The sequence below is a fragment of the Hibiscus syriacus genome, unplaced genomic scaffold (assembly GCF_006381635.1).
Source record: "Hibiscus syriacus cultivar Baekdansim isolate YM2019G1 unplaced genomic scaffold, ASM638163v2 tig00113124_pilon, whole genome shotgun sequence".
Lineage (NCBI taxonomy): Eukaryota > Viridiplantae > Streptophyta > Magnoliopsida > Malvales > Malvaceae > Hibiscus > Hibiscus syriacus.
The window spans coordinates 789409-811759 of NW_024063444.1; the positions used below are offsets into that span (position 1 = coordinate 789409).

General features: G+C 34.4%; 1 pseudogene; it reads right to left on the reverse strand.

Moving 5' to 3' along the window:
- Window positions 1–6869: 6869 nt before the first annotated feature.
- LOC120185704 lies at window positions 6870–18752 on the reverse strand (annotated as a pseudogene).
- Between the last annotated feature and the right edge of the window lie 3599 nt (window positions 18753–22351).

Consider the following 22351-nt stretch of genomic DNA (forward strand, 5'->3'; position numbering starts at 1 on the left):
TTTAGATTGAGTTTAAAGGTATTCATAAATAAGTGCGCAAATGAATGAATTATTACTTATGATTGCAGGTGTTTATCCCTGTTTTGGAACGTAAACATTGGCTTCTCATCGAGCTTCAGATCCCATCCCTTAAGGCAATAGTATATGACAGCATGATAAATTACATATCATTGGTTGATTTAAGAGATATTATTAAGGGATGGAGCTCTTATTTGGCTAAATTCTTGGATGCGATAAATTATTGGACTCGTTCTGGAAACAAGAAGCCAAAGAAGCTCAATATTACAGTTAGCAGAGACGAGACCGCACCACAACAAACGAAAGGACCCAGAGGGGATTGTGGTCCTCTCGTATGCTTGGCGTTGGACCGTTTGATCACAGGAAGTATAAAGTATCTACCTCCCACCGATAGATATGGAGCTGCAGTAGGCTTGTGGTTTCGACATTATATGGCTAGATCGATATATACGAGACGCTGCTTACCTGCATCTGCGTTATAAAAATGTCCATAAACAATTGGTATGTTTATAGGCTTGTGGTTTGAAAATGTTTGGTTAAGTACCTAGAATTCAATAATTTGATGTTTGTAGGTTTTAGATGTGTAGAAAGTGTTGTTTGAGCAAATGTTTGGTTTATGCAGGTTAATCTCATAAGTAAGCTGCGTGAAAATGATGTATGGCTGCAAAAGTTGATTCAATAGTAGATGAGGAAATAAGAATTATTGCTTATTTTTTTATTGTTTAATTGATTTGTAAAAGGTGATTTGTAAAAGTTGATTTGTTTAATTGATGTTAACATAATATTTGTGCTTGTTTAATTGATTGAAATGTAATGGTTGATTTTGTTGATTTCAATCTGCATCATGTTGAAGGCAAAAAGTACTATCGCAATGCGAAATGAAGATCGCAACGAGAGAATCGCAACGCGAAATGAAAATCGCAACGCGAAATTAAATTCGCGTTGCGATTTTCATTTCGCGTTGCGATTCCCTCGTTGCGATTTTCATTTCGCATTGCGAAATTCGCGTTGCGATTTTCATTTCGTATTGCGATTCTCTCGTTGCGATAGTAATTTCCGCGTTGCGATAGACATTAAGATGATTGCCTATTAGGTAATAACAACTGAACAGATCATATCAATTTTCAAACTCAAGTTACTAATACATGCCTAACTGAAAATTTTAAAAGTTCACACATAAAATCTACATAATACAACGTTTGCATTTAAAAATCACCTAAGTTAACAGTCCCAAAAGGTGAAGCCAGTTGTGATTGGGATTTTAAAGATGATTGCGATTTTGATTGCCTTTTTCTTGACACCATATGAGCTTTGGATTTTGATGATGATCCATATTTTGGTAGAGGAAAAGATGATTGTGATGGCACTGGTGATCCACATGTCAACCTTGTATGACCACTTTCCTTGCACCGACTACATGTCGATCTCTTCTTCTCTTCACCCTTAGACGGTATACGATCGTGACTTTTTGGTCGGCCAGGTAGCCTTCTGTCCATGGCTGGTGGCAAAACTGTTTGTAAGTCATCTGGTATGTCACACTCAGATGGATGTGAAATAGGGTAGACAATCTCGGCATAAGTCTGTCGATATACTTCTGTAGTGTAGCAATCCATAGCGTATGTGCTTGAATCATCTTGGTTTAGATGAAGAGCAACTTTTATAACATGGCCACACGGATAACCAGATGTTTGCCATTTCATACAACTACACGTCCTTGCGTTTAGATCGACAAGCCCATTTAAGTTATTATCCAGTACTTCAAACAAAGTGTTTGAACATGGTTCAACTCTCCATGACGTTGACTTCACAACACGTTTCGTTATCTTTTTTTCAGTCCATGGTGTAACACGATGTTCCAATATTCCTGTAAATTTAAATAAATAATACTTAGTAAAATATATGATAAGTTACGAATTCAAAGAAATAATACATGCATGGTTTCTTTTCTTGTATTACCATTGTTGAATAGAGGCTCGAAAAAACTCCATTAACATAGTAATGGGTAATTTCCAGGAATGACGACTTAGAGCGTTGATTGATTCTGCACTATTAGACGTCATGAAACCATATCTTGCTCCAAGTTGATGTACTCTTGACCATCTTTCAAACCCGACATCTTCTAGTGTTTGAGCACACTGAGGCAAAACACGTCTTAAACAGTTTATATGCTTATTGAAATCCACTTCCCGATAAGCTTTTACAGGCTTCCAGTATGTCCATTTGTGCTTTTTTATACCAGCATACCTTGATTTTAGATTTCTATACAAATGAACACCACAAAGTCCATGAAAAGCATATGGGAAACACCTTCTAATAGCGTTGTCAATTGAGTTTGCCCTATCGGATATGATTGTCAGATTGCTAATAGGACCTATGCAATCCCTAAGATGCCCTATAAACCATGTCCATGAATCAGAGGTTTCAGATTTGCCAACCCTGTAAGCTATTGGAAATATCCCATTATTAGCATCCATGGCTACTGTTAATAAGTTTACTCCAAGGTATCGACCTTTCAAATGTGCTCCGTCAACTATAATAACTGGGCGCATGCAAGTAATAAACGAACGAATCTACAAAATAATATACACAAGAAATATAATCATTTAAATGTGAAATGCATGTAACTAACAGAAATGAGTCAACAGAATTATATTGATTTACTAACCGCAACACCAATGGCGATAAACAGCAACTCAAAGCATCCATCTCTATCTGTTTTGATATGAGTTACCGACCCAGGATTTTTCAGCTTTAAATTGTGACAATAAGCCGGCAGTTGGGCAAACGATGCTTCTGGCGACCCCCTCAACAATTCCAAGGCATAACATTTGGCTCTCTAAGCTTGAGAATATGATATAGTAATCTTGAACCGAGCATTCATGTCAGTCATAATTTCATGTCCCCGATATACCCTGCCATTCAAAAACATTAACTCAGCCAGAAAACCACCCAACACCTTTTTGTTTGCCTGTCTATGGTGAGGAAAAACTTGGGTTCTTGAACATGTATGTTTATCAATAAAAGTCCTAACTTGAAACATTTCGCAATCTTTTATCCTCTTTGCAATCATACGCCACGTACAGTTTTTGTCAATCATACACCTTGTTTTGAAACGATCTTTGCTTGATTTGTTAACTTTTAGTTGATAGCCATCTTCCACACATTTCGTATACAAAGCTATCGTCAAGTCTTCCTTTGTATCAAAACAATCATCTTTCTTGATACGAATAACTTTTGTGTAACAATCAACTGCTTTCTTTATCAACTCTTCTTCCGGTATCTGAAGTAATTCTGGCATATTCCAGTTATACTCCCGTGGAATTTTCTTTTCTTCGGGGAATTTTTCTTCTTCTTTTTCTTCTTCAGGATTATATGAATTACATAATGGATGTTCAACATGTTCATTCACAGCCTCCACTTCCTCCTCATTATCATCAACAACATCTTCCTCGGCAACGGTTGTTTCATCATCAAAATTCGGGTATTGGCCATTATCAAAATCATTACACGCAGGGTCTGTTTCTTCTTCTGAAACATCATAAAAATCCGAGTATTGACCAATATCAAAGTCCGGGTATTGACCAAGATCAAATTTCGAATACTGACTAGTACTCACAATTTTTTCTGTTGGCTCATCATCGTCTAATTGGTCAATACGAAAATCGGAATTTGGTGCTGAAAGTTGATTGGGATTTGGATTAGAGAAAGGTTGTGGGTTTTGAGAAAAACTTAGTTGATTACTACCCGCTACTGACCCAACAATACTACTTCTAGGTTCAACAACATACAATGTAACATCATCACTTGAAACACTAATGTAAGCAATGAATCGTTCAACATCTTCATTGTCGGTTAACAAATAAACTTTACCATTCCTCTGATAAGATAGCCTAAATCCACTTAGGGGCTCTAAATTCAATTTCTTTGAAACACGTAACATTAGAGTTTCATAAGTTAACTTTTTTAATGACAGTTTTAGTTGAAGATTCATGGGTAAAGACATATATTGTAAAACACCATGAACATTCTCCCATGACCCTCCAAAACACAAATCTATCCAAATATGATCAACATTAGATGATTTCATGGTTGTAAATTAATTTACTAAACAAACGAGCTGCGAAACTAAGACCTGTTGCCGGATGGGGAAGGATGTAGGAACGGATATAGGAACGGATGTCGCCGGAGAGAGTGATAGATAGAGATGGAATGAGTTACGATTTAGGGATTTAGGTTATGAGTTATTGCTTCTGCGTAGATATATACACAAAAAAAATTGTGTTGCGAAACTAAAACCTATTGCGAACTTTGAAAATCGCATTGCGATTCTGTATTATCTCGTTGCGAAAGTAAGTATCGCGTTGCGATTTTCCTAATTCGCAATGCAAATAAGTAAATCGCAAAGCGAATTTGGAAAATCGCAATGCGATACTGACTATCGCAATGAGATAATACAAAATCGCAACGAGATTCTGACTTTCGCAACGAGATTCTGAAAATCGCAATCATCTTCAAAATCCCAATCACAACCGGCTTCACCTTTTGGGACTGTTAACTTAGGTGATTTTTAAATGCAAACGTTGTATTATGTGTATTTTATGTGTGCACTTTTAACATTTTCAGTTAGACATGTATTAGTAACTTGAGTTTGAACATTGCTATGATCTGTTCAGTTGTTATCACTTATTAGACATTCATTTGACTATCGCAACGGGAAAATCGCAACACGAAAATGGCTATCGCAACGCGAAAATGGCTATCGCAATTCGAAATGAAAAATCGCAACGCGAAAATAGCTATCGCAACTAGAAAATCGCAATGCGAAATGAAAATCGCATTGCGATTTTCTCGTTGCGATTTTCATTTCGCATTGTGATTTTCTTGTTGCGATAGTCAGTTTCGTGTTGCGATAGTCTGTTTTGCCTTCAACATAATGCAGATTGAAAATCAACAAATCAACTATTACATTTCAATCAATTAAACAAGCACAAATAAGAATTATGTACACACCAATTAAACAAATCAACATTTACAAATATTGTAATTTTCTTAAAAAATATTATTATTTTAATTGAATCCTTATTTTACAATGTTATCAAAATCAGATCGGACCGGCCAGTTCGACCGGTTGAACTGGGAACCGGTTGCCTGTTCGGTCCAGTCAGCCTCTAAAACCAGTTTTGCAATGAACCGCTAAAGAACCGATAGAAAAAATCGGTGCCGGCTAGGAACCGGCAAAACCGGTTTGAACCGCCGGTTCTATTTTTTTAACAAAAAATTAAACCAAACGAAGTCGTTTGTTATGATTTTTTTCAACCCCAAATTTATTTTCTGATTTTAGTTATATAATTATATTTATTATTTAATATGTTTTACACTTTTACTTTTAATTGTTAAGTATTGTTTGGGAATTTTTGGGAATTTAAATTTAAATTTGTATTTATTTATCATATTGCTAGGTGATGAAGATCTTGATGTCGTGGACTTTCAAGTTCAAAGTGATGCTATGAAATTTCAAGTTCAAAGCGGTGATAGTTCAACTAATGAAGAAGTTTTTCCCAATATTTTGGAATTTGAGGAATCAATTTCAATGAATATTATGATGATTGATACTTATATCAATTATGTATTTTTTTATTTAGTTGTTGATGAATTTCATTAGGTATTGACTTTAAATATTATGTTGTAGTTGATTTGAATCATTTTGTTTCACTTAATATTATGATATTTAACTTATATATGTTATTACTTGTGATATTTTTATACCTTTTAATATTGTGAACTTAAAAAGAGTGATATATATATATATATATATTAATATTGTTTTGAATTTTATGTATATTTTTTAAAAAAATATTATTTTATATAAACCGGTTCAATCGCGGTTGAACCCGGTAAAACCAGTGAACCAGTACCTTCACCAGTTTAAGGTCCGGTCCGGTTTTAAAAACATTGTTATTTTATATCAGGTCGAATCGGGTCGGGCCAGATTTATACTCTAAATAATCGGGTCAGGTCGAAGTCGGGTGGAGGATATATATTTTTGGGTCGAGCCCGATTAGGTGGAAAATATAAAATTTTTGGGTCATGTTAGATTTGGGTGGAATTTACATATTTTAGGGTCGAGTAGGGTAAAACTCGACTCGTTGCCATCCTTGATTTTGATCACACAGATGTTAAATCATAAATAAAATAGTAACATGGCAATTATGTGCGATGATGTGATTGATTTTTTAGTGAGATAGAATTTATGCGTCATCGAAGTTATTTTTTTTATCTTATCTTCTTCCTTTAAAGATGATTTTTTTTTATTAATGTGTCACGTCAGTGTTATAATTATCATTTCTTATTTTTTCGATTGTTTAAGATATCAACGAACTTTATTATCTTCTATCACTAATATAATTTATATTTTATTTAAATTACTTTAAAATCTCAATCCTAAATCCAGAACTTATAAAACTCTAATCCACTTTAATTTATAACATGAACGATTGTCAATGTCGAATCAAGATATAAAACTTTTTTCCTTTTTTTTATCTCTCCACAGTTGGAATTTGGAAGAAGGTGTTTTATTTTTGAGAAATCAAAAGACATTTAAAACTAAAAACTTTTTTAAAAAATTCTGAAACTATTTATTTTTAAAAAATATTCGGACGTAATTCGTAAAATAAATCCGGTATGATTGAGATTAATAATGAAGATTATATAAAATTTACTTTGGATAAAATTTTTGATCGAGAAGCTTATATAAATTTCTTTGTTTTGATAAGAGAAAGAGGATTTCAAATGTCGCCTTGAATCCAAACTCAACTTAAATGTGACTGCACTAAATTAGCTAAATTTGGCTTAAAGCTGACATTTTCTGTACGGAAACCTATAGAGAGAAAAGGGCAGCGAATCCCACTGTCCTAAAAAAGAACATGTTATTGTTCCTCATCCCACTTGGACCTTAACAGTTTCAGCAATGTCGTCGCCTTTGTTTTTATCCGGCAGCCACTCTGGCTTTGTAGCAGCAACAATAACTGTGTCAAAACCCCGGCAGCTATGGCACTTTCCCTCGCCTGCAACGATTCTCAACTCACCATTGTCAACGAGTTCAAAGCACTTTCACTCCCTCCATGATCCGACACCCTGAATACCATCTTAACCACCGCTTTAACACCTTGGCGGTCCTTTATCAGTGCCTCTTTCGCTTTTTTCATCCCCATAACTTGTTCTATCGTCGTCATGGCCGTCGCTGCCCCCCAGCTTCTTTCCTTCGAGTTTGAAATATATGTTACCAGGCCATTGATTAGGCCTTGTCGGGCCAATTCGTCCCTGTTTGATTCCAAGCCACACAATGCTGAAACTGCCTCGACCGCGGCCTCCAACGTCTCTGAATTCTGATGAATTAGGCCAACTAGCCGATGCAAGAACCGATGATATTTTCCGATCATTGCGCAAATTTCCCTGGTTTCCGAAGATGCTGAGATTTCCGCAACGAGATGACACAAAATTTGCTTGATCATGTCAGTGCCGTTTTCGAACAAAGCCACGAAAGATTCCATCTTGGACTCTTCTTTAAGCATATTCAAACACCCGAATTCGCCGAAAGACATCAACTTTAGAATACAATAAAGCAATTTCTCCGCAAATCCAGGGTCCAATATCCCGAAAAGTAATTGTAAAAGTGAAGGCAAGAGACCGTTTGAAGAAGAAAGGGAGTCTTAGAGGGTGCTTCATCAATTAAAACCCTGATTTCTTGCTGTATTTGGAGTTTCTCCTGTGAGGTAGCTTGAGGAGATTCAAGGACGCGCTTCATGCTGAGTAAAGGGTCGAGTGGTTGAGCCATTTGACGCCGTTGTTGAATGAAATGACGAAGATTGTGATTGGGAACAAAGGGATGGATCGTGGAGTTTTTGTATTGTGACGGGGAAGGTGAGATTGCCGTAAGCAAACCAGTTTTCGATGCTGGATCGATCGTAGGTTTGGCCTGTGGATAGAGTGACGGGATCCAAGAGCAAATCCAGGCTGATTGGGCATCTAAACTATTAGGAAATAAACCGAGTACGAGTAATTTCCCTATAATCAGATTAGTGAGAATGCGAAATAAAAGCAGAAAAATAATACCCGAAATTGATAACGGAGTTCAGCTAATTGTGCTTACGTCTCCGGACTGCTGCAGATCTTTTACTAAGAGATAAAATTTACAGGTGTTTACAAAACACTCACTACTCACAAGAAAACTCTCTAGTATTGGGAGAAAGAAATGATTTTTGGGATGGATTTGAAGCTAAATGAGCTAGGGTATTTATAGTTGAAACTTAAGGACTTAATCATGTAAATACCCTAAAGTCTAGTGACTAATTATGATTATCCCATTACAATATTTCAACAAACATCTACCAAACTTTGAAAAACCATGTTTCAAAGAAACATTTACCAAACTTTTAAAACCATTTTTTCAAAGTTGGTTGCCAAACTTTGAACTTTTAATTTGGTGCATTGCTTGACTTTCAACAATCTCCCACTTGAAGACTGATTTTAATCTGTCTTCACACCTCGATCAATGCAGCAACATTTCTAGTCTTGTTACTCCAGCATGCCAACTGAAGTTGAACACAACTTCAGTTTGTCCGTGGTCACCATCTTTGTCAACATGTCTGCCGGATTTTGAGCTCCACTAATCTTTTCAAGTTTCAAAATCCCATCTTCCAGAAGAGACCGCATAAAATGATACCGTAATTATATGTGCTTCGTCCTGGAATGAAAAGATGGATTATTTGCTAGATGGATAGCACTTTGAATATCGCAATATAAGACATTGTTTTCTTGTTTCTTGCCTAACTTTTCCAAGAAACTTTAGAGCCAAACCATCTCCTTGCTGGTTTCCGTAACAGCGACATATTCTGCTTCAGTTGCGGAGAGAGCAACTATCTTCTGTAGTTGAGAAACCCAACTCACTGCAGTACCTCCTAGAGTATAGACATACCCTGTAGTGCTCCTTCTGATGTCAACATTTCCGGCTAAGTCAGCATCTACATAGCCTGTTAGTATCGTATCTCCACCTTTGAAACAAAGTGCTTTGTTTGTGGTACCCCACAAATATCTGAGGATCCATTTGACTGCTTCCCAATGTACCTTGCCTGGATTATTCATGTACCTGCTAATAACTCTCACTGTATGAGCAATATCTGGTCTGGTACATACCATGGCATATATCGGACTTCTAATTGCTGAGGCATACAACACCTTTACCATGTGTGCACGTTCTTCCTCCGTCTTTGGTGACTGTTCTTTGGAGAGTCTAAAATGAATACCTAAAGGTGTACTTACTGGTTTAGCATCTTGCATGTTGAACCTGGAGAGTACTTTGTTGATGTACTCAGCCTATGATAACATCAAAGTCCTCGACTTTGTGTCTCTCTTGATCCTCATCCCAAGAATCTACTTTGCAGCACCCAGATCCTTCATAGCAAACTGCTTCGACAATTTTTGCTTCAAGCGTATAATCTCTTGCATGTCTGAGCCTGCAATGAGCATGTCATCAACGTACAATAATAAAATAATGAAGTTGTTGTCGAACCTCTTGATCTAGCAACAATGATCTACTTGGCATCTAGTAAAACCACTGCTACTCATAAAACTATCAAACTTCTTGTATCATTGTCTAGGAGCTTGTTTTAAACCATACAAGCTCTTCTTCAACCTGCATACCAGGTTTTTCTTGCCTGCCTCTATGAAGCCTTATGGCTACCTCATATAGATTTCTTCCTCCAAATCACCATGAAGGAAAGCTGTCTTTATATCTAACTGCTCAAGATGTAAATTCTCTACAGCTACAATTTTCAACACCAGTCTGATTGTGGACAGTTTTAAGACTGGATAGAAAATTTCATTGTAGTCAATACCTTGTTTTTGTTGAAAACCTTTGACAACCAATCTTGTTTTGTAGCGTTTTCTCCCATCATGCTCTTCTTTGATCCTGTAAATCCACTTGTTGTGGAGTGCTTTCTTGTCTAGTGTTAATTCAGCTAATTCCCACGTCTGATTTGACATAAGCGAGTCCATCTCATCTTTCATGGAAGACTCCCACTTGATTGAATCCTCCACTTGCATTGCTTCATCATAGCACTCTGGTTCACCATTGTCAGTCAGCAACAAGTAGTGAAAATAAGGAGAATACCGTTGGGTTGGTTTAGGAATTCTGGAGGAGCGTCTTAGTTCCGGTGTGCCTGGTTCTTCTTGAACTGCTTCAGGACTGATCTGAACATCATTTCCAGAAATCTCCTCGAACTCAGCAAATTCCTTTATTTCAGCTTCGATGTTTGAGCTACTTGATTTTATAGTTGATCTGTCTTTGTACATCACATTCTCATTGAAAATGACATCTCTGCTTCTGATGGTCTTCCGATTTTCGTAGTCCCAAAACCGGTAATCGAACTCATCACCACCATAACCAACAAAGACACATTTGTTGGACTTGACATCAAGTTTACTTCTTTCAGTAGAGTTTATGTGTACATAAGAAATACAACCAAACACTCTTAAGTGTGAAAGGTTTATTTCTTTCTTGCTCCAAACCTCCTCTGGTATTCTGGCATCCAAAGGAACCGAGGGCCCACGGTTGATCAAGTAAGCTGCAGTGTTGATAGCTTCAGCCCATAGAAATTTGGGCAATCCGACATGTATCCTCATGCTTCTGGAACGCTCATTCAGAGTTCAGTTCATGCGCTCTGCTACGCCATTCTGCTGCGGTGTCATAGGAACTGTTGTCTCTATCTTGATCCCATTGTTTGCGCAAAAATCTCTGAATCTACGATTTCTGTACTCTCCTCCATTGTCAGACCTCAACCGCTTGACTTTCAGACCAGTCTCATTTTCCACCATGGCCTTCCATTTTCTGAAGGTATCAAAGACTGATGATTTATTCTTCAGAAAATAAACCCACAACTTCCTTGTAGAATCATCGATGAAGGTGACATAATATAATGAGCATGCAAGAGATGGAACTGGAGATGGTCCCCATACATCAATATAAACCAACTCTAACTTTTCAGCCTTGGGTGTCTTACCAATCTTTGCAAAGCTGACTTTCTTTTGTTTGCCAAAGATGCAATCCTCGCATAGTCCGACATATACATTCTTTAGATCCGACAACTTCCCCTTTGACAAAAGTGTCTTAATCCCTTTCTCGCTCATATGGCCAAGCCTTTGGTGCCATATGTTTGATTTTCCATCAGCATCTGCTACTGCAATGATATTCTCTAAATTTGAGGTTATATAGAGAGTACCAGTTTTCTTACCACGATCAATGACGAGTGCTCCTTTGGTAATCTTCCATTCACAGAGCCTGAGACGTTCGAAGAAGCATCACAGAGTTATGAGTGGATGACAGCTATGAAAGAAGAGATCGATGCATTTCAGCAAAATCAAACTTGGGATCTTGTGCCAAAGATAAAAGATGTGAAACCCATATCTTGCAAATGGGTTTACAAGATAAAGCGTCGTCCAGATGGGTCAATCGAGAGGTACAAGGCACGATTGGTAGCTCGTGGTTTCTCTCAGCAGTATGGACTAGACTATGATGAAACATATATCGTGGAGTTTTTGCATTGTGACTGGGCAAGTGAGATTGCCGTAAGCAAACCAGTTTTTGATGCTGGATCGATCGTAGGTTTGGCCTATGGATAGAGTGACGGGATCAGAGAGCAAATACAGGCTGATTGGGCATCTAAACAAGTGAGGAATTGTCATCTGAGCTTCTTTATGGAATGGAACTAGAAAGAATGACCGAAAAAGGGAAATGAGATGAGGCCAAAACAGGGCTTGATACTGTGAGATAAATGTAGTATTTTTGGGGAGGTGGTCCCCCCACTTTGTTCAATCTTCATATTATTCTATACATATAGTCAAACACTCAAACTGGCCTATCTAGAAAAAGAAAACCAATTAATTCGTTTATGTTCAAATATCAAAACGTTGGGTGGAACTATTTCGGATAATAATTCGACATGATCTCACTCTAGGATACTGCATATAAATATGATATAAAAAATAGTTTTTTTATTAGAGGTGTTCAAAAATATCCTATTTGATTGATCCGGCATGTTAATCCGTCAACCCTAACTTAAGAAGGATAATTCCCTAAAAAAATTACTCGACCTATGATTTTTCTCAGGTAGTTGGGTAAGGTATGTGCCGAATTTTTTTATAATCGGAAACTCAACCCGACCCAATAATTTTAATATATATATATATATATATATATATATATATTAGGTTCTTTAATATTTTTATCTTAAAATTAAATTTAAATCATTAAATTTTTCTTAAGTTTGTATTATGTACTTTTAAGTTAAATTTTTCAAAAAAGTTTTTATTAACTTGTCAATACAGAATTCGAAAGAAAAAATCAAGATGGATTTTAATATTTTTAGTGTTTTCTTTTGGATATATATATATCCTTAAAACTAACTTCAAATCATTAATTTTTGTATGGATTGTATATTATTAACTTTTAAACTTTTAAAACTAACTTGGGTTCATCCTCCACCACATTTGCTACAAGCAATGAAGCGATTTATCCCATGAACCATAGTGAAGGCTCAAACCATGGCCGCATATGACGAAGAAGGTCAACTTCTGGCAGGGAAGAAAATATTTCATATACTATTTTGGGCATTCAAGGCATGTATTGAAGGATTTCCATTTTGCAAACGTATGATCCAAGTAGATGGTATGTGGTTGTATGGTCAATATAGGCATGTACTTTTGATGGCAGTTGCTCAAGATGGTGAGCGGAATATCTTCACAATTGCATTCGCCATTGTTGAGGGAGAGACAACAGAGGCTTGAGATTTCTTTCTGACCAATCTACATCAATATATCGTTCGTGAAGATGGAGTTTGCCTGATATCCGATAGAGGAGCAGGTATTTGGCGGCAATTGAACGAACAAGAAGTAGTTGGATACCTCCGTATGCATATCCAACATTTTGTATCCATCATATTGGCAAGAATAGTATCGACCAGTTTCATAACGCACACATTCGTAGCGAGATAGTCAGCATAGGTAAGTTTTATTTTCAATATTTGTGCATTTTTATGTGGTTTTTTTAATTGCGGTTTAACACAATATATTATGAAACATGATACGAACTACGTCGACCAAATTTTGACAAGATATTGGAGAATTTGAAGATATTTTACGATGATCAGCGTGTTTGGAAGTGGGCTTCAAAAATATTGCGGGAAAATGGTCGCAAGCATACGATGAAGGTCGGAGATACATACATATGACCACAAACCTTGCTAAGGCCATTAATTCGATACTAAAAGGTACACGCCATCTCCCAATAGCGAGTGTGGTGAAAGAGACGTACTTTAGATTGGCTAAAGTTTGGTCGGATAAAGGCAATGAAATTGAGAGTCTCATAAATAGAGGTAAAACTTGGGCTCCTACAGTGGTGGAATCAATGGAAGCAAATGAGCGATTGGCAACATCAATGGTTGTTCATAATTTCGACCGAGTCATACTTTTGTCGGGTCGTGCATACTTCGTAACGTCGGAGTAGAAAACCAAACATTTAGAGTTGATTTACGACACAAATGGTGTGATTGTGGTCGTTTTCAGGCATGGAAATATCCATGTGCTCATGCAGTCGCTGCATGTATGTATGCAGGTGTAAGTGCATACACTTATGTTGATGAATGCTTTCACCTATGTATGATATTAAATGTCTACAGCTATGCGTTCAGACAGATCCCGAATGAATCGTATTGGCCCAAAAAGGATCATGATGAATGGATACCAAATCTAATGCTTCGCAGAAGTCCAAAGGGTCGATCTGAGTCCACTCGTATTCATACCAGTATGGATTTTCATGCTAGAGAGAGAGGTCAAGCAAAGAGATGTGGATTATGTAGGGGTGAAGGCCATTCAAAAAATAATTGTCCTAATTTACCAAGATATATGCCTCATCATTAGTAATCATATATGTATTTCTATGTATTTATCTGGATTTAATTTTGTAATGATTTATAATTCGAGGAGTTAAACAGATTTGAATGGATGTGTGGTTCAATTAACACTATTTTCGTTACATAACTAATACTCATCCATGGAACACTTGTTTGATTTGTAATAATGACTTGTCTGATTTAGTAATAATCATTATAATAATGATTTAATAATAATGATTTAATAATAATCATTATAATAATGATTTAATACTAATGATTTAATAATGATTTAGTAATAATTTTATAATAATGATTTAATAGTAATGATTTAATAATTATTACTAATAATTATGAAATAATAACAAATGAGTGTACAAGTGTGGACTACTCGGATTTAAATTTATACATAGTCGAATTTAAATTAAATAATAACATAATGATTTATTATTAATATTTAATTATTTGATACTAATGATTTACTAATGATTACTAGTAATGAAGTTATAATAATGATTTAGTAATAATCATTATAATAATGATTTAATAATGATTTTAATATTTAATGATTTGATGATTTAGTAATGATTTGATAATAATCATTGTAATAATGATTTAGTAATAATCATTATAATAATGATTTAATACTAATGATAATAATGATTTAATAATAATCATTATAATAATGATTTAATACTAATGATTTAGTAATGATTTTATAGTAATGATTTAATAATTATTACTAATAATTATGAAATAATAACAAATGAGTGTACAAGTGTGAACTACTCGAATTTAAATTTATACATAGTAGAATTTAAATTTAATAATAACATAATAATTTGTTATTAATATTTAATTTTTTGATACTAATGATTACTAGTAATGAAGTTATAATAATGATTTAATAATAATGATTATAATAATGATTTAATAATGATTTAATAATAATGATTTATTTAATAATGATTTGATAGTAATGATTTGATAATAATCATTATAATAATGATTTAGTAATAATCATTATAATAATGATTTAATAATAATAATAATAATGATTTAATAATAATCATTATAATCATGATTTACTAATGATTTTATAATAATGATTTAATAGTAATGATTTAATAATTATTACTAATAATTATGAATAATAACAAATGAGTGTACAAGTGTTGACTACTCGAATTTAAATTTATACATAGTAGAATTTATTAATGATTTTTAAATATTTAATGATTTAATACTAATGATTTAGTAATTATTATTAATAATGATTTATTATTAATATTTAATTATTTGATACTAATGATTTACTAATGATTACTAGTAATGAAATTATAATAATGATTTGATACTAAAAATCATTGTTAAGGTTAAAAAACCAAGTCTAATTTCAATATATAATTTGTAACAAATAGCAAACGAGTTTACAATTATTGTCGATGTCGGGGTGTTGTTGAATGATAATGTCGGGGCGGACGTCTGATACGTTGTGGTCGTTGCGGTTCCTCAGGAGTATGGTACCCATCCTCCTCATTCATTGGGGGCATTTGAACTGCCATGTGTTCAAAGTCATACGTCGACGAAAACATAGGAGAATAGATGGGTGCCTCAGGCTGCACAAACTCTGGTATGTATGCCGGGACAGTAGAATCATCAACTGCGTGATGCAACGAGCCCGTATCGCCGAACGGTTGTGGTGCGCTATTATTCATATCGGTCATTTCCACTTCAGGTTATTGAGATGAACTCCCACTCCCACTCGGTAGAAAGTATTCAGCTTTACCAAATCTTTTCTTAAACTTCAAAAATTGTCGCCTCTTTACCATTGTTGTGAGGAAAGACTTTCCATTATCCCAAAAATAAGCAAGGTAAGCTGAAGTCTCAAAATTAAAGTCGTCGTCTTGAATGGCGTCAAGAGTTGGCATGAATGAAGCCCTATTGTTCCAAGCATTAATGTAGGTTGCATGTTTCTCAACTCAATTAATGCCTTCTTTACGACGACCATCAAATCTGTGCAGGTCGTCATACGTCTCAACCCAATTTACCTGATGACGACCATCTAAGTTTTGGAGGAGGTCATAATCCCATGGACTCCGCGAAATAGGTTGGTGGAAGTGAAATTGCCTCAGCACTCTATCCCCAAATTGGATCTTAACAAAAGCAAAATTGATCAATGGTGTAACAGCACACCAATATTGAAACCCATCTAAAATATCGTGCGGTATCAACGTAAAAATTTCTTCATTCATGTATGGTCTCCAATTAAACTGTAAAATTACAAAAATAAAATAAAATTGATTTAAATAAAATAATATAGTTAATTTAAATAATAATTAAAAATAGCAGATTATACATACCTCCTTTTTGGCCTTAATGTCGATCTTCAGCCTGAACTCTTTAATGTTGTTGTGCACCAACCCCGTGCCTTCAATTTTATGCTTCCATCTGTATATCAATCAAAACAAAAATATGCCATTTTATTCAATAATTTTAATCAAAATAAATATTTTCTAATTAATATTTTATATTAAAATAGAGGATTCATATTACCTTCTGGCAAGTGGAAAGTCAACCGTAGTCCGACTAATCGATGTCAAAAACGGAAGTCTATGCCAAGCCCATGGTTGTAGCAGCAACAGACATCCATCGATTTCTGCTGTATTATTATCATTCACGACTAATGACGCCTTGCAAATCTCACGATACAAGAACGCCAATATCGCTGATCCCCAGCTATATTGCCTACAATTCTCAAAATTTGTTAAAAAAAGAAGATACTGAGTGTGAACATAACTACCAGATTTATCAGGCATCAAAATTCCCCCAATCAACTGTAATATATATGCTCGTGTTGCATATATAATTTCGTGCTCCGTACTATTTGGTTGAAGCTGAAATTCATTCTTCAACCATGACAACCTCACACGCCACCCTCTACACTCTGGTGGTACGGGCGCTTTCCCAAGAAACAAGCTGCAAAGTTGTGCCACATTATTAAACTCATGTGACATTACCACCAGCATCCCATTTGTTTGGACCCTGAGTTGCATTTCCACATCCTCAAGAGTTATTGTACATTTGTCATACGACAAATGAAACGTGTGCGTTTCTGGTCTCCAACGTTCAATCAACGCACTGATCAAACCTGGGACCAACTTGTAATCTCGCACAAATGTTATATACCAAAATCCAGCCTCTTGCAAGTTTTCTTCTATCAATGGGTATGGCTTGGGCACTTTATGTAGCCGAAGACGAAGGACTCGCTGCTCGTCCTCATGCAATTAATATTTCAAAATTTTTATCATAATCATAAAATAATATTCAAATATTTTTTAATTATAATTCATTAAACAAATATATTATTCACCATTATTCCCAAATGACTTGAAATATGTTCATTGTCAAGTCTCAGCAGTGGAATTTGGTCAGCCATTGGAATGAATCTGTAAAAAAAATTAAACATCAATATTTAAAACATTATTTAATATAATCTAACTAACTAACTATTTTACAACACAACAACAAAATTTATTATAATAACTTATAATATATTAAAATAATAAACTAACAAACTAAACTTTTTAAAATATAAGTTAAATGCAAATTTTTCCTTAAACAACTATTAAACTATTCTTTAATATAACTTTAACTATTTTTTAATATAACTTTAACTAATAAACTATTCTTTAATATAACTTAAACTAAAAAACTAATTAACTAATTTTTTATATAATATAAATTCAACAAACAAATATAACTTAACTATTTAACTAACACAAATTAATTACATATTTTTTATATATAACTAACGACTAACAAACAAACTAATTATTTTTATTAATATGTAACTATCAAACATACTAATTAAATATTTTTTTATTTCTATATGATATAACTTAAACTAACAATAATATAAATTAAACTAACAAACTAATTAACTATTATTTTACCCTAATTTATAATAATAAACTAATAAACTAATAATTTATAACAATAAACTAATTTAAATAATTATTCTTTTATATAACTTAAACTAATAAACTATTTTTTATTATAATAAAACTTAAACTACTAATAAACTAATTTTTTTATATAATATAAATTCAACAACCAAAATATAACTTAACTATTTAACTAACTACAAACTAATTAAATATTAGACTAACTAACACACTAATTAATTATTTTTTTAATATATAACCATCAAACAAACTAATTAAATAATTAACTAAAATTTTGTTTTAACTTAAACCATAAACTAACAAACTAATAATTTAAAATAATAAACTAATTAAAATAATTAAAAAACTTACCTCGATGTTGTGCTCTCCCTTTCTTCTTCTTCCTCTTTTCTCTGCTATCTTCTCATTTGCTATTTTCTCCCTTTCTTTCTCTCTTAATTGTTTCACTCATTAACCCCATCCATCCAATATATAAATACAACAACCGGGCAGACTCTGCTTCAATTATAGGCCGCCGAGTCATTCACGTTCACGGGCTGCAATAATGCAGCAATAAGTGCTGCAATAATACAGTTGAATTCACGCTGCATGGGAGCATAGGTGCAGCGACAGCAGAGCACGTGAGAGCTTCGGGCCATGCAAAGAAGGCATAGGTCGTTGGGATCCCTTGGCGACCTACAATGTCGCTGGGATGCCCTGGCGACCTACCCAACGTTGCCATGCTGCCACCCAGACCCATGCCATACTGCCACCCAGACCCATGCCACGTTGACATGCTGCCATGCACAGCCATAAAGAGACTCAAAGCTAGCCCGGATGCCATGGCGACCTATGGCAACACTGTGAAAATCACTCTATTTGAGCAATTAATCTGGGGAGATCATTATTTCATGAAATAAACAATTTGAGAGCATTATCTCATTGATTTTGCCATTAAATATGTCTCTTTTATTTCTTAAAATGTTTCTATTTCAAATGTTCTAACAAAAAATCAACAAATAATAATGCCTATATTTTTTATTCTTATATATTCCGATATTTTATATATATTAAAATAAATTTGTTAAATGTATCAATCACTTTTTTAAGATAATTTTATCATTTTTCTTATTCAAATATATCTCCTAAAATTATATGCATAGTCAGGGATAAAGCCATGTAGGCCCGAGGGGCATCAGGGATAGAGCCATGTAGGCCCGGGGGGTATTGCCCATCCTACAAAAAATTTTACCATTAAAAAAATATAGGAATAATTACCTATTTAGGCCTTTAAATTTTGATTTATTTTTATTTTGCCCCCATTTTCTATTGTTAATTATACTTTTCCCCATTGAACTAAAATCTTGGCTCCATCCCTATGCATAGTCATTATAAAGCACAAATTATAGAACATAAGAAATATTTTTTTATTAAGTAACATATTAAACATTTCATCAAAGTACTCCATATTGAATGTTTTAATTTTTTTCATAGTCCATAATGAATACAAGGTAGTATTTGTTAGAAAAACTTTTAATTATTTGATAACAAATGTTCATGTTGTTAGAGTATGCCTAAAGACCAATCATATGATGATTGTATTAAAATATTTTCTTTACCTATTTATTGAAGAAAGGCATTACGTTATTTTCTTTTGTTATATTTCTGTGCATTAAATAAACTAAAAGATAATAATGTTCATATAATAATATGATTATTATTAAAAGATCCTTAGTCAAGTATTATTATGGGCATGTACAATAATGATATGCTTTAGACTAACATGTTATTGATTGATGACAATGAGTCGCCATTGACATAGAGATGTTAGAATTGATGCATGTATATATTGTTAGAGAACAATGTATTGGATTGACCCGCTATGAGTATATGTCTTGGATTATTATGTGAGGGTCAAGATATTGCTCATGGTGACAACTATATGTATGATCCTTAGACTTGAGATCATTACTATCTCAACATATATTGTTGTATGTTTTGATACAGTTAAACGTACTCCGTAACTGGTTGCACTATAGAGAGTGACATTGAACATATCACGATATATGTAGTGGGGTGTGAATGATCAAGATAAGATTTGTCATTTCTACATAATAGTAAATATGTCACAAGCCACTTAAGTAAGACTAAAAATACACGGCTATGCTCGAATAAGTTAATATGATATATGACAAACTATTCATTTATTATAGTCTACTCTAGATATCAAGAAATAATAGATGGGATATACAAGTGTGACTTGTAACACCTTGGATTTCAGGTTAGGAGTTTTGGGCTAATCTGAATTAGGTCTTGGTTTAATTCTCTAGATTGTAGGAAGATTTGACCAAAAGTGAAGTGGATTTGGGCTTGTGTTGATCCCAATATTAGATAAAAAAAGGGTATATTTAGTTTTCAGCCAAAACCAAGAGGACCAAAAGAGTAATTAGATCGTTGTTCAAATAAAAAGATAATATCCATTAAAAATAGATGATCTCACGTCTGAAACCCCTATCCCTCTTTTCTTACAAACTCTTACTTCCTTCTCTTCTCTCATCTTCATCTTCTTCCTTCAACCAAGTTAAAAGCTAAGAACTTTATAGATTTTCAAGTGTTTCAAGGACAAGTAAAGGTAAGAATCAACATCGTTTGACCTCTAGCTTCATCTTAAGCTCCCAAACACAATGTTTGGTGATGTTTAAGAAATCATTGAGTTTCAATCAAATTTTTAGGAAACTCAGACCTTCAAAAGTTTTTTAAAACCTTCCTTAACCCCTAAATTCAGTTAGTAACCCTTGTTTTGCTTCTTGTTAAAGAGAGAAGTTGGTGAGAGATCCAAAGCTAGGGGAAAGAGAAGCTCACATTGGGATGAGCCATCGACTTTTCCAGCAACCTAGATACTCAAGTAACTTATTTCTAACTCATTTATACTATGTATAGGTCATTTAAATGAAAATTGGAAGGTTGTATAAACTTTAAGACCTATTTATGATCCCTAATATCAAATAAAATACTTAAACATCAGTTGAGGACCTTACTAGGGCTTTTGGGGTAGAAAGATATGATCATTCAAGCCAAAATAAGGCTTTTCGTAGTAGGGGTATCAATATCGTTCTTCTGTTCATCAGCCAAGCTTAGAAATAGGCAATTTTCAAAGGGTAATATCATATAGTATCGATACTAGGGTCCTAGTTTCGATATCGATCAGGTTGGTATCGAGACTAATTTTCCATATTACAATTTTAATATTGATACTCACATAGAGTATTGATACCAGGGAATAGGTATCGATACTGAGGGTATTTTTTAGAAACATCGAACCTAAATTTGGTATCGATACTTAATTCAGTATCGATACCCCAGTGCCAGAGTATTGATACTTAGGTAGGAGTATCGATACTATCTTACCTAAATAGCCTATGTTAGTCAGAGGGTATGGATATCAACAATGAGTATTAATACCAAGAGTTTAGTATCAATACTGAGGGGTTAGTATCAGTATTGATGGACATATTTGGATAAATAATCCAAGGATTAAGGGATCAGGCTTGAGGTACCCCACATACTCAATATAACAACAAATAAGACTTTAATCAAAAACAATAATAAGTATCAGAAAAGTAGAAGTAATAATAGCTAGGACTACATAAAATTAACCTTATTTGACGTTCGGGAAATAGTAAGGACACCCGAGTTCCTCTTTAGAAAAAATACAACAGTCAGTGGATATCCAAGTCAGTTCCAAGACACTTCAGCAGTCGACTGGACGCAGATGCCCCAAGACTTGACGGAGTAAGTCTGTGGAGTGTATGTTTCTGATACAACTCCGAATCTCACTCAATTTTATCCAAGGGGCTAGTGTACGTCTCCGATGAAGCTCTGGACCTCACTTAGGCACCCGAGGATTCTCCGACAGGCTAGAGGGGTTTATGAGCTCCGAGAAGCAGAAGCCTCAGTTGCACTATGATGCCAACCACAGTTTAGTAAATTAGTATTTAGCATGGTCATACATGTGCCACTAGCCATTTCATTTAATGAATGCATATAGTGTAATGCAATTATTAGTGAGGCACTGAGCTCATAAGCTCAATGTTCAGAATGCGTTTCCGTACGTAGGTTCTTAGGGGCAGATTGTGGGGAGTTATCATCACCAGACATTCTAGTACAACAGTTCAGACCACTAAAGATTTTCAAAGTATGTCTTGAGTCATTCTTAGTGGGCATATACTATTTATGGACCCTTATGTGTATTCAGTCGTAACTTTGATTTGTACTGGTACTGTATTGTTTTGGATTTATTTTGGGAGCTCCCCATTGTTTTGTAAACCCATATTATTGTCACGTTTTCTTTTATTATTATGGATGATCTATTTTCAGTGTTTTACAAGCAGTATTTAAAGAAAAAAATTTGTTCACCATTTCGGTAGTCCCGTGTAACATTGT